This window comes from Cryptotermes secundus, unplaced genomic scaffold, assembly GCF_002891405.2.
Source record: "Cryptotermes secundus unplaced genomic scaffold, Csec_1.0 scaffold330, whole genome shotgun sequence".
NCBI classification, from domain to species: domain Eukaryota; kingdom Metazoa; phylum Arthropoda; class Insecta; order Blattodea; family Kalotermitidae; genus Cryptotermes; species Cryptotermes secundus.
In genome coordinates, this window is record NW_019734317.1 from 187,440 (window position 1) to 197,733 (window position 10,294).

A 10,294-nucleotide genomic window follows, 5' to 3' on the forward strand; every position below is an offset into this window, starting at 1 on the left:
TCTCAAGCCTTCGACAAAGTTTGGCACACTGGCCTTCTGTTCAAACTACGTCGCTCTCTCCCCCTCAACTACTTTCTCCTCGTCAAATCCTACCTACAGAATCGTCACTATCGAGTTAAAGTCGACAATGCATATTCCGACCTTCTTCCGATCCGTGCAGGAGTCCCACAAGGCAGTGTCCTTGGTCCACTCCTCTACCTCCTCTACACCTCTGACGTACCATCCTCCTCCGACGTCACTACAGCCACATTTGCCGACGATACAGCCGTCTTAGCTATAGACCCCGACCCGACTAATGCCTCTCAAAAACTACAAAGCAGCCTCAACGACATACAGGACTGGCTCTCCCTATGGAGACTGAAAGCAAATGGATCTAAGTCAACCCATATCACCTTTTCCAACCGCAGAGGAAACTGTCCAACAGTTTACATCTACAACGACCCCCTCCCTCAAGCTGAAGTCGTCAAATACCTTGGCCTCCATCTGGATAAACGCCTCACATGGCACCACCATATCTTCACAAAGCGGAAACAACTGGGCATCACGATATCGAAACTCTACTGGCTACTCGGACGCAAATCCAAACTCAACTTAAACAACAAGCTCCTCATCTACAAAGCCTCCATCAAACCCATATGGACCTACGGGATCCAATTATGGGGAACAGCTTCTACCTCCAACATTGAAATCCTAGAACGCTTCCAATCGAAAGTCCTGCGACTCATAACTGACGCACCATGGTACGTCCCTAATGCAGTACTACGGAAAGATCTCCAAGTCCCATCGATCAAGGAAGAAATTCGCCGCTTCAGCTCCCGGTACAGAGAAGGACTCAGTACCCATCCCAACCGCTTAGCAACGCAACTCATGAAGCCACCTACCTCTCGTAGACTGAAGAAGAATCTGCCCAGTGATCTGCCCTCCAGATTCTCAGATTAAAGTAGCTTGTAGTGTAGTAAATAAGTTAGCTTTAGGAACACTCCCTACAGCCCCAACAGGACTATCCATACTCCACGGAGAGGCACTACTGTGTGTCTCTCCCCATGACATCGTAGATACTTTTCAAACCATTCTGCTAAATGTATCTTTACAGATTGCACAATAAAACTTGGGATGTCAAATTAAAAAAAAAATTCAGAGCAACAGCGGAGATGCCACATAATAACATAACAAACTTCACTTCAGGTTGTCCAGGATTGTAGTTATGAAACTTGCTTTCCAGAGGAACAAACTGAATACTTGTTCAACCCAAACACCAAATTCGCATGCAAACAGTGGTTCGCAGGCTGTACGAAGTAACAAACCAAACTGAGTTTGTGGCAGCCAGAAGTGAAGTCACTGGCTACAGCTTCTGGATTCAACAGAATCGTATGACGCGTGACTTTTCTGCTGTGCTGGAAGCTTGCTGTCGATGAAAATACAATTACATATGTGAAGATCTTCATTATGGACGAAAATATTTAGACCGCCATCACTTATCCTGAACATGGCTTACTAGCCAGTGGTCGAGGTTCCCTCTTTCTGACACGCCCAATTACGTATTAAAGTACGTAAAATTAAAGGTATCCTGTAACAGGCCGTGGAGACCCATAGGGTTGTAAGCTGTTGAGGTTCCCACATTTTCTAGGCAATAGGCTCATAGATGGCGGCAAGGTTGTCAGCCTTACGCGTCGGCCGCCCTTTACCCCTAAGAATATTCCTGGTACTCATTTCTGTTAGAGGCTGAGTCGACCCCAGGGCCATAAAGCGGCTGGTAGGATTAGGCCAATTAAAAAAAATCCAATGACCTCATCGGGACTTGAACCCGCGACCTTCCGGCTTGTAGCATAGTGCCTCAACCAAATTTGTAGCTTCATAGGTATTATACCTGATAACCGAAGCTTTACCACCTTCTGAAACATTTCGTTTCTTTAACCAAAACGAGACGATGGGACACTCACTACGCGCCTCGTACTACACGGTCACTAACCCTTCCTCCTCCCTTACGTCTTGGAAAATGAAGCAAGAAATATTATGAAGTTCTGCGAATTGGAACAATCAGTTCTCTGTAGTGTAATCTTTACACCACATCGTCATGTGATTGTTGTTGAGGTTATGAATTTTGATTGATACGAACAGTCTGCAATGCCACGATTCGTCCCCTAAACCGTGAACTGGTCCAAATGTTATGAACGTCGAAAGGCAAAGAAAGTGCATGTATCATCTTAATTTCGTTTTGTCTTCAGTCTTTTAAAATATGCCAACGGAATGATCATAACAACCGGACGAAGCTTATTAGTTTCGTAAAGCCAACAAACATCGTTGAAAATAGACAATGGATACGATATTTGAACTTTTACAGGCCTGTCAATAACTGCTATACTATGGCTTCCTGTCTTTATTAAAGATGGTATCACGATGACGTGGTTTCCAATTAATAGCACTGCCAGGCCATCTGGCGTTGAAATACCACAACTACCTAACCACGCCTCGGCCGTCCATCTGGGACAGCAGATAGAAGAGTGCGTGTCTGTACTTTAATTTTCTGGATCGTTTCACGTGGCTTCAATTATGATATTATGATTAGCGAGCGTTTCAGATTGTTATCTAATGAATTGAAAGCGATGAGGAGCACAAAACAATAGAAAGCCCACCCAATCTTCAATCACCCTTTAAAATAGAGGGTTGAGGCTTCTAGAACAAGGGGTAAAATGAAGCGAGGGAGGAAAGAATTTGTTAGCTTCATGTTAATAACTACGCCAGAGGGTTAAATGGCCTCGTCTTGCATATAAAGCAAAAACAAAGCCCATTTCAGGGCCTTCCACCCTTCATTATAAAATACATTTCGTTTTTTTTTTGAACAGGAAGAACACAATAAGACGACACTCCTCAGACAGGAAAAAGCGGAATTGCAATTGCAGGCTGGCTCACAAATTGGTGACTTTTTGGGTTACTGTACGAGGCAGACAGCAGCTAGTCTAGAGCTATATAGCGCATGGGATGATGGATAAATGATGAACTGGAAAAGATCCGGAAGGAATTAGCGTTGGCCTACTGCAGCTACTATCTTGGCATTCGCCTGGAGGTCAGCAAACAGGTATTTCTGCTGTCGATATTCGAACCAAGCACCTTTTGAATACGCATCAAGTTGAGAAAGTTCGCTGATATGGTGTCCGAAAGGCTGGGACCCATCCGCACGGCATCATAACCCATAATACCACGTACGAACGTTCTTACAAGGACTGACTGACGATTTGGGTTATGTAAAGATACCGAACGCTTAACCACGGAGCTCAGACCTATGTTATAATGCGTCGAGTTACAGGTTAATTGTGAGCGACCACTTAGAAAGAAGGAACCGGTCGTGGTTTATTTTAAGGCTATAAAAACATTTTTCTGAAGAGAATAAAGAAAGCTCCTGCTTTGACAGCTAATTACCCTTCATACAAAAGGCCATGGAACCATAAGGTTAATTACTGTGCCCACAAGAGTCCACCAGTGGTGAGCCAGATGAATCCAATTCACATCTTCCCATCATACCTCTTTAAGATTTATTCTAATAGTAGCCTCCCGTCTGCTATTACGTTTTCTAAGTGACCGCTTTCTCTCCTCTTCCGATTTAAATCGTGCATGGAATATCATCAGTCAAGGAGGCTGAGATTGGCAGGGCATGTAGCATGGATGGGGATATGAGGAATGCATATAGGATATTGGTGAGAAAGCCAGAAGGAAAGACATCACTAGGAAGACCAAGACACAGGTGGGTGAATAATATTAAAATTATCTTAGACAGGATGGGGTGGTATGGGCTGGCTTGAACTGTCTCAGGATACGGGCCAGTGGACGGCTCTTGTGAACACGGTAATGAACCTTCGGGTTCCATAAAATTCTGGGAAGTTCTTGAGCAGCTGCAGAATTGGCTGCTTCTCGAGAAGGTCTCAGCTCTATTAGTTATAAGCTATGCATTCAGCAGCTCTCATGCATGCTACATGCCCTGCCTATCTCACCGTCCTTGACTCGATCATTCTAATTATACCTGGCTATCAGTTGAATGCTTATTAACGCACTTGGAGGTACCATTAAAATGTATAGAAAGAAGCCTCCATGAACAACCTAAGGTCAATGCAGAATTATTAAGACAAAAACAAACAAAACAAACTCCGTGGCCTGTAGTCCGCATGCGAACTATACCGACCGAGCGATCGCCGCTTGTCGGTGAAGTTAGTGCCAACTTTTGCGGTTAGGGGGTGTCACGTGGTCAGCGCAACGAATTCCCACGACCGTTAATCTCGGTGTTCTAGACCGGAGCCGCTGTTTCCTTGACATAGCTCCTCATTTATCCTCACGAGGCTGAGTGGGCCCCGTTCCAGACCCACTACTTCTCAGAAAATCTGGTAGCACGGGGGTTTCGAGCCCGGGACCCCAGGATCTGTAGTCAGGTAATCTGACCACTAGACAACAGAGGAAGTTGATTATTAAGACATATTTTTCTAAAACAGACTGTCGTGATGTGTGCTGTGGTTCCAGAGTGATATCTACACTTCCAGTTTTGCATCTGAAATTTTCTATGTATTCCTTGTTTCCCCCCGGCACGCACGGTGCTACGTTTCGTATTTCGTTTTATCACCCTAACTGTGAAGCTTCTCAGCACTTTCATCTCACCCCCCTAAAAACCGCGTTTGGGTCAACGGCGGGTTTTTGTAAACACGCTGGGAACCTTCGTGTTGCAGAAAAGACGAATTTCTTGATTAGCTGGGCAACTATCAACTTCTCACAAATAATCTGCGTCTTGCAGTCTGTTGGTCAATTAATTATGAAAGAACATGTTTGTAATTCATTCTATACACTTCAATATTGTGGTATGTAAACCCACTGCTAGCCAACAACCGCGAAATAAGCAGATATATAATAACCGGTGCTAGGTAATGGCTCCGTAAACAACGCCCGTTGCTAGGCAATGGCCGCAATGGATTCGTAACACGCAACAGAAGAACTGCTGGGAGAGAAGTTGTCTGTGTGATCAGTACCGAGAGTTTAGTTAGCTGCGAGACAGTCACCAGCCATTAATGACGTGAACACGAAGCTACGGCGATAGAAGCCATTACCAGGCAACAGCTGGTAAAGATACAGCAGACTGAGAAGACTTCAAACGTGCTCTAGTGAACTGCAGTGTGTGTGATTTGGCGATATCGCTATAATTATTTGCACATGCATTCTGTAAGAGTTCGATAAATCCAATTATCAACCAAAACCCCGTTTAGATCAATTACGTGACAATATGTAGGTTTCCGGAAAGGGAGAATACAAAACTGTGAACAGAATTCAGCATGGCCTTCTGAAAAAAAAAAAATTCCAAGAAGTCTGATGACACGGTCCGCAAATATGCAGATAAGACCATATATTTTGATTTAATAAGATACCAAATCTGCACTGACTAAAATTCTGGACCACAGAAGTATACAGACAAACACAGCAACAGCAATTACGAACGAAGCTCGTACCAAGCATCTGTCAAGTACAGAAGTTCCGTCGAGGAAGCAGGTGACTTCTTCTTCTGCATGGCTTTCTCTCCTCTNAGGAAGCAGGTGACTTCTGCATCTGCATGGCTTTCCCTCCTCTCAGCCTCAAGCCTGTACACATTCCTCAGACTAGTGCAGATCTTCCGTCAAAGAACAGCGAGCTCTGAATAACAGTGTATAAAATTTTAAAATTAAACGGAACACATAATCTGAAAAAACTAATAATAATACAAGATGTGTGACCTGGCGAGATCTGGAAGCAACACGGAAAAAATTACTCAATTATAAAAATAAAAACGAGTCAGTTACTTAAATGTGTTCACCCCTACGCCACGAGGGAATGCGAGAACGTTAGGAATGTTATGGTGATCTTTACCTAAGAGGTCACATAATGTGCCATGAAGATGGAAGGTTTCGTGTTAGTCATAAAGCAGGCATTCCTGCAAGATGTGTAAAACGGTAGGCAGCACATCACAATGAAGATCAAGCTGTGCAGGGCCACAATAAATGTTCATGTGTTAGGCGAGTGTGCCCAAACAGGATTGTAGGCAGACACAACTGCCTCCTTCCTGATGAGCTGAAGGACTGCGTCCAATCGGTGGATGCTTACACTGACCTTGCCTGAATGTGAAGACTGCACGATGCAGATAGGCACACAGCACCACTTGCTGTCAAGTCTCCAAACAAGGCTCCTCTTGGGCAGTTTGGCAACTGAGAAGTGTCCATTCAACTTCCATAAAAGTTTGAAATCGAGCACAAACTGAGGGGCACCACAACAGAGAGTTTCAGTAATTACAATGCACCATATATATGAGAAATAAATACCCCCAGAAGAGGAAGACATGGCCAATCCTTGTCTGAGGACGGTTAAGCATGAAAATGGGGGCAGTGGGAAAGAAGGAACTGATCACAAGAGAATGGTACAGATGATTCACAAAATGATAGAAGGCAAAAATGAACGAAAAGAAAACTTTAGAACGTCCTCTGCATTCTCCCATCAGGGCGTGAGCCGCCAACCTACCTGAAGAGGTCAATGTGACCTGTGTAAAGTGCAGCTAGACATGAGAACTGTTCGTTTCGAAGGTTCTGGCTGCGTGTTGAGTTTGAGATCATTCAGAATATGTGGCTGTGTGCTGATACAAGGGACGGCTGCATGATGTGTGTGGAATGCATGGTGGGAATGTCGAAATATTTGCCATTAACGAAATTTACAAAGTGTCTGTCAGAGCTTACTTTTGTATCTCAAGGCCAAATCACTCAACTACTGAGTGTTATAACTGGTCAAGATGTGAGTAAAAATGTATCTTTCTTGTTTACTGGTAAATTAGACAACTGCGATTATGACGTCCTGTTTCAGCTGAAGATAAATTACGTATATTTAAGACTGACTTTTTTTTAGAATTTTCCATTGACATTTCATGGGGATTTATGCTAAGCTATACTAAATTAACATTTCACATGCACCCTTCCTTTGTTAATGAATCATTTCACATAAGACTTTCTATCACTGATGTATAAATGTGGGCAGGGCAACACATAACTGGGGTAGTATTTCTGTACAATCATATGTCAGGAATAAATTATTTACTTACTTAGTCATGTAGGTGAGCCCTTCCTGAGGAGCCGCCAATTCCGCAGCCACTCAAAGAATTTTATTGAACCTGAAAGTTCTTTACCGTGTTCACAAGAGCCCTTCACTGGTCCCTATCCTGAGCCAGACCAATCCAATCTGTACCATCCCATTCTGTTTCTCTAAGATCCATTTTAATATTGTCCACCCACCTATCGCTTGGTCTTCCCAGTGGTCTCTTTCGTTCTGGCTTTCCTACCAATATCCTATATGCATTCGTCTCCCCTATTCGTGCTACATGCCCTGCCCACCTCATCCTCCTTGACTTGATCATTCTAATTATACTTGGAGAAAAGTACAAGTTATGAAGCTCCTCATTATGCAGTTTTCTCCAACCTCCTGTCACTTCATCTCTCTTCGGTCCAAATATTCTCCTCAACACCCTGTTCTCAAACAATCTCAGTCTATGTTCCTCCCTTAATGTCAGAGACCAAGTTCCATGCCCATTCAGAATCACAGGCAAAATTATAGTTTTGTATATTCTGATTTTTATGTTTTTGGACAGCAGACGAGAAGACGAAAGATCCTGGACTGAATGGTAGCAAGCATTACCTAAGTTCAATCTCTTCTTAATTTCCTCCTGAATCAGGTTTTGATTTGTTATCGTTCCCAAAAATCTGAATTGTGCCACATTTCTGTTTCCTGTATTTACATCGTGATTTTGTCCTGCATTTTGGTGATGAGACAGCAACATGTATTTAGTTTTCTCTGTGTTTACTTCTAGACCAACCTCCTTACCTGCGGCAATTAAAGTTTGTGTGTCTTTCTTTATGTTATCTCTATTATCACCCAGTAGATTCACATCATTGGCACCGACCAACAGCTGAAGTGTCCTGTTTAATTTCAGTCCCACCTGGTTTTCCTGGACCTTCCTAATGATACATTCTAAAGCAAAGTTGACAAGGAGTAGCGATAAAGCATCTGCTTGTTTTAGACCATTCTGGATAGCAAATTTATCAGACAAATGTTTACCTATATGGACTTTACTATACATTTCGTTTAAACACATTTTAATCAGCCTAACCAGTTTCATGAGTATCCCAAACTTCATCAGAATATTCTACAATACTTCCCGCCTAACTGAATCATAGGTTTACTTGAAGTCTATGAGTAGCTGATGCCATCTCATTGTATTCCTATTTCTTCTCCAATATTTGACAAATGCAAAAGATCTGATCTGTTACGTTGAAACCCACATTGATGATCCCCAATAATTTCATCTATATATGGACTTAACCTTTGAGAGAAGAATATTCGATAAAATTTTGTATGAAGTTGAAAGCAGTGATATCCTCCGATAATTACTACAGTCAGTTTTATCAGCCTTTTCGTGAACTGGTACAATAATAGATTCCTTCCCCTGATCAGGCAATTTCCCCTTATGCCAAATAGAAGTAATTAGCTTACGAATCTTATAACATAATATTTCACCTCCTCCTTAAATCAGTTCTGCTGGAATTTGATCACTACCTGGCAATTTATACCTTTTCAACTTTGCAATAGCAATTTCATCCTCAGAAGGGCTGGAATCGGGTATTAACGGCTCATCTGTATAAATGAGAGAAGTAGTTCCTCCACCTATTCAAAATGTTGTAGGAGTCTGCAAGCAGATCACCATTCTCATCCTTCACTAAGTTACTTCTAGGTTGATAACCCCTCTTAAAGTCATTTATTCCTCTATACAGGTCTCTAATGTTCTTGTTCCGTTCGTTGCAAGCTCATCAATTTTGTCTTTCAGATGTTCCTTCTTTTTGTTCCTGAAATGCCTGCTGGTTTCATGTCTTATATTGTTCAGATTATCGCAAATTATTTCGGTTGGATCCTGTAACCACTGCAATTTGGCTTGTTTCCTTTTGTCTAATAATTCTGAGCATCCTTCATCTAACCATGGCTTTTATGATGATTCAATTCATAATAACCTAGACTCTCTTTGGCTGAAATTTTGATATTCTCTCTAACAGATTCCCAAGCTCTATTAACATCCACCTCAGTGTCTAAGTTTTCCAAAGCCGCGAACCTATTTGAGATTTCAACACAATACTGCTCTTTACCCTCTACCTCATTTAATTTCTTGAGATTGAACCTCTCCATGCGAACTCTGTGTGTTGTTTGTTTACTCACTGCCAGTGTCTCCCTAAATTTTGCCCCCACCAGATAGTGGTCAGTAACACAACCTGCTGCCTTAAATGATCAGATATCAAGTATACTTGAATGCCACCTCCTACCTATCAAAATATGGTCAATTTGGTTGTGCATCTTCCCATCAGGAGATGTCCATGTACATTTATGACTGTTACGATGCGGGAACATTGTACTTTTGACAATAAGATTTTTGGATGTGGCAAATTTTACTACTCTAACTCCATTATCATTAATAATTTTGTGTATACTCTAATTCAAAAATTGTTTGTTTGAAAATGTCTTCCCTACCTACTTTTGCATCTCATAACAAAAGTTTATGTTATTTAGAGAATTTATCGAATACACGTTTTGGTTCAGCATGCTGTCCATCGAACCATGGCTAATGATGATTCAATTCATAATAACCAAGACAAGTAAATAAATAGCACACACTGCATTGATTTCTTGGGAGTGACACTTGATTCAACATTATCCTGGCAAGGGCATATAACCAGAGTAATTACTAAGTTGAATTCTGCTTGTTTTGCTATTAGAACCCTCAAATTGTTTTAATGATAGAGAATTTAAGGATGGTATATTTTGCATATCTTCACTCTGTCATTACGTATGGTCTTCCCTTTTGGGGAAATGCTGTTAACAGCAAAATCGTTTTTATAACGCAGAAGAGAATTATAAGAGTTATTTTTAATGTGAGCCCCAAAATATCTTGTCGGGGACTTTTTAGACGTTTAAATATTTTACCTTTTTATTCTCAATACATGTACTGCTTGCTGTTGCTGGTAGCAAAAAATGCATCTAAATTTGTAATTCGCCAAGCATACGGACTGGGGATCTCGACTCATCTCGCCCCGAGGACGCACAATTCAAAACTTCATTGAACGCTTCCACTACAACCACCATTCATCTGGCAAACCCACCTACTGGCCAACAGATCGAAACAAACTTCCGGATTTGGTGGACTTTTGTATCTCCAAAGGCATCCCCCACAACTCCATAGCCGCCAAGTCATGCCTTGAACTATCCT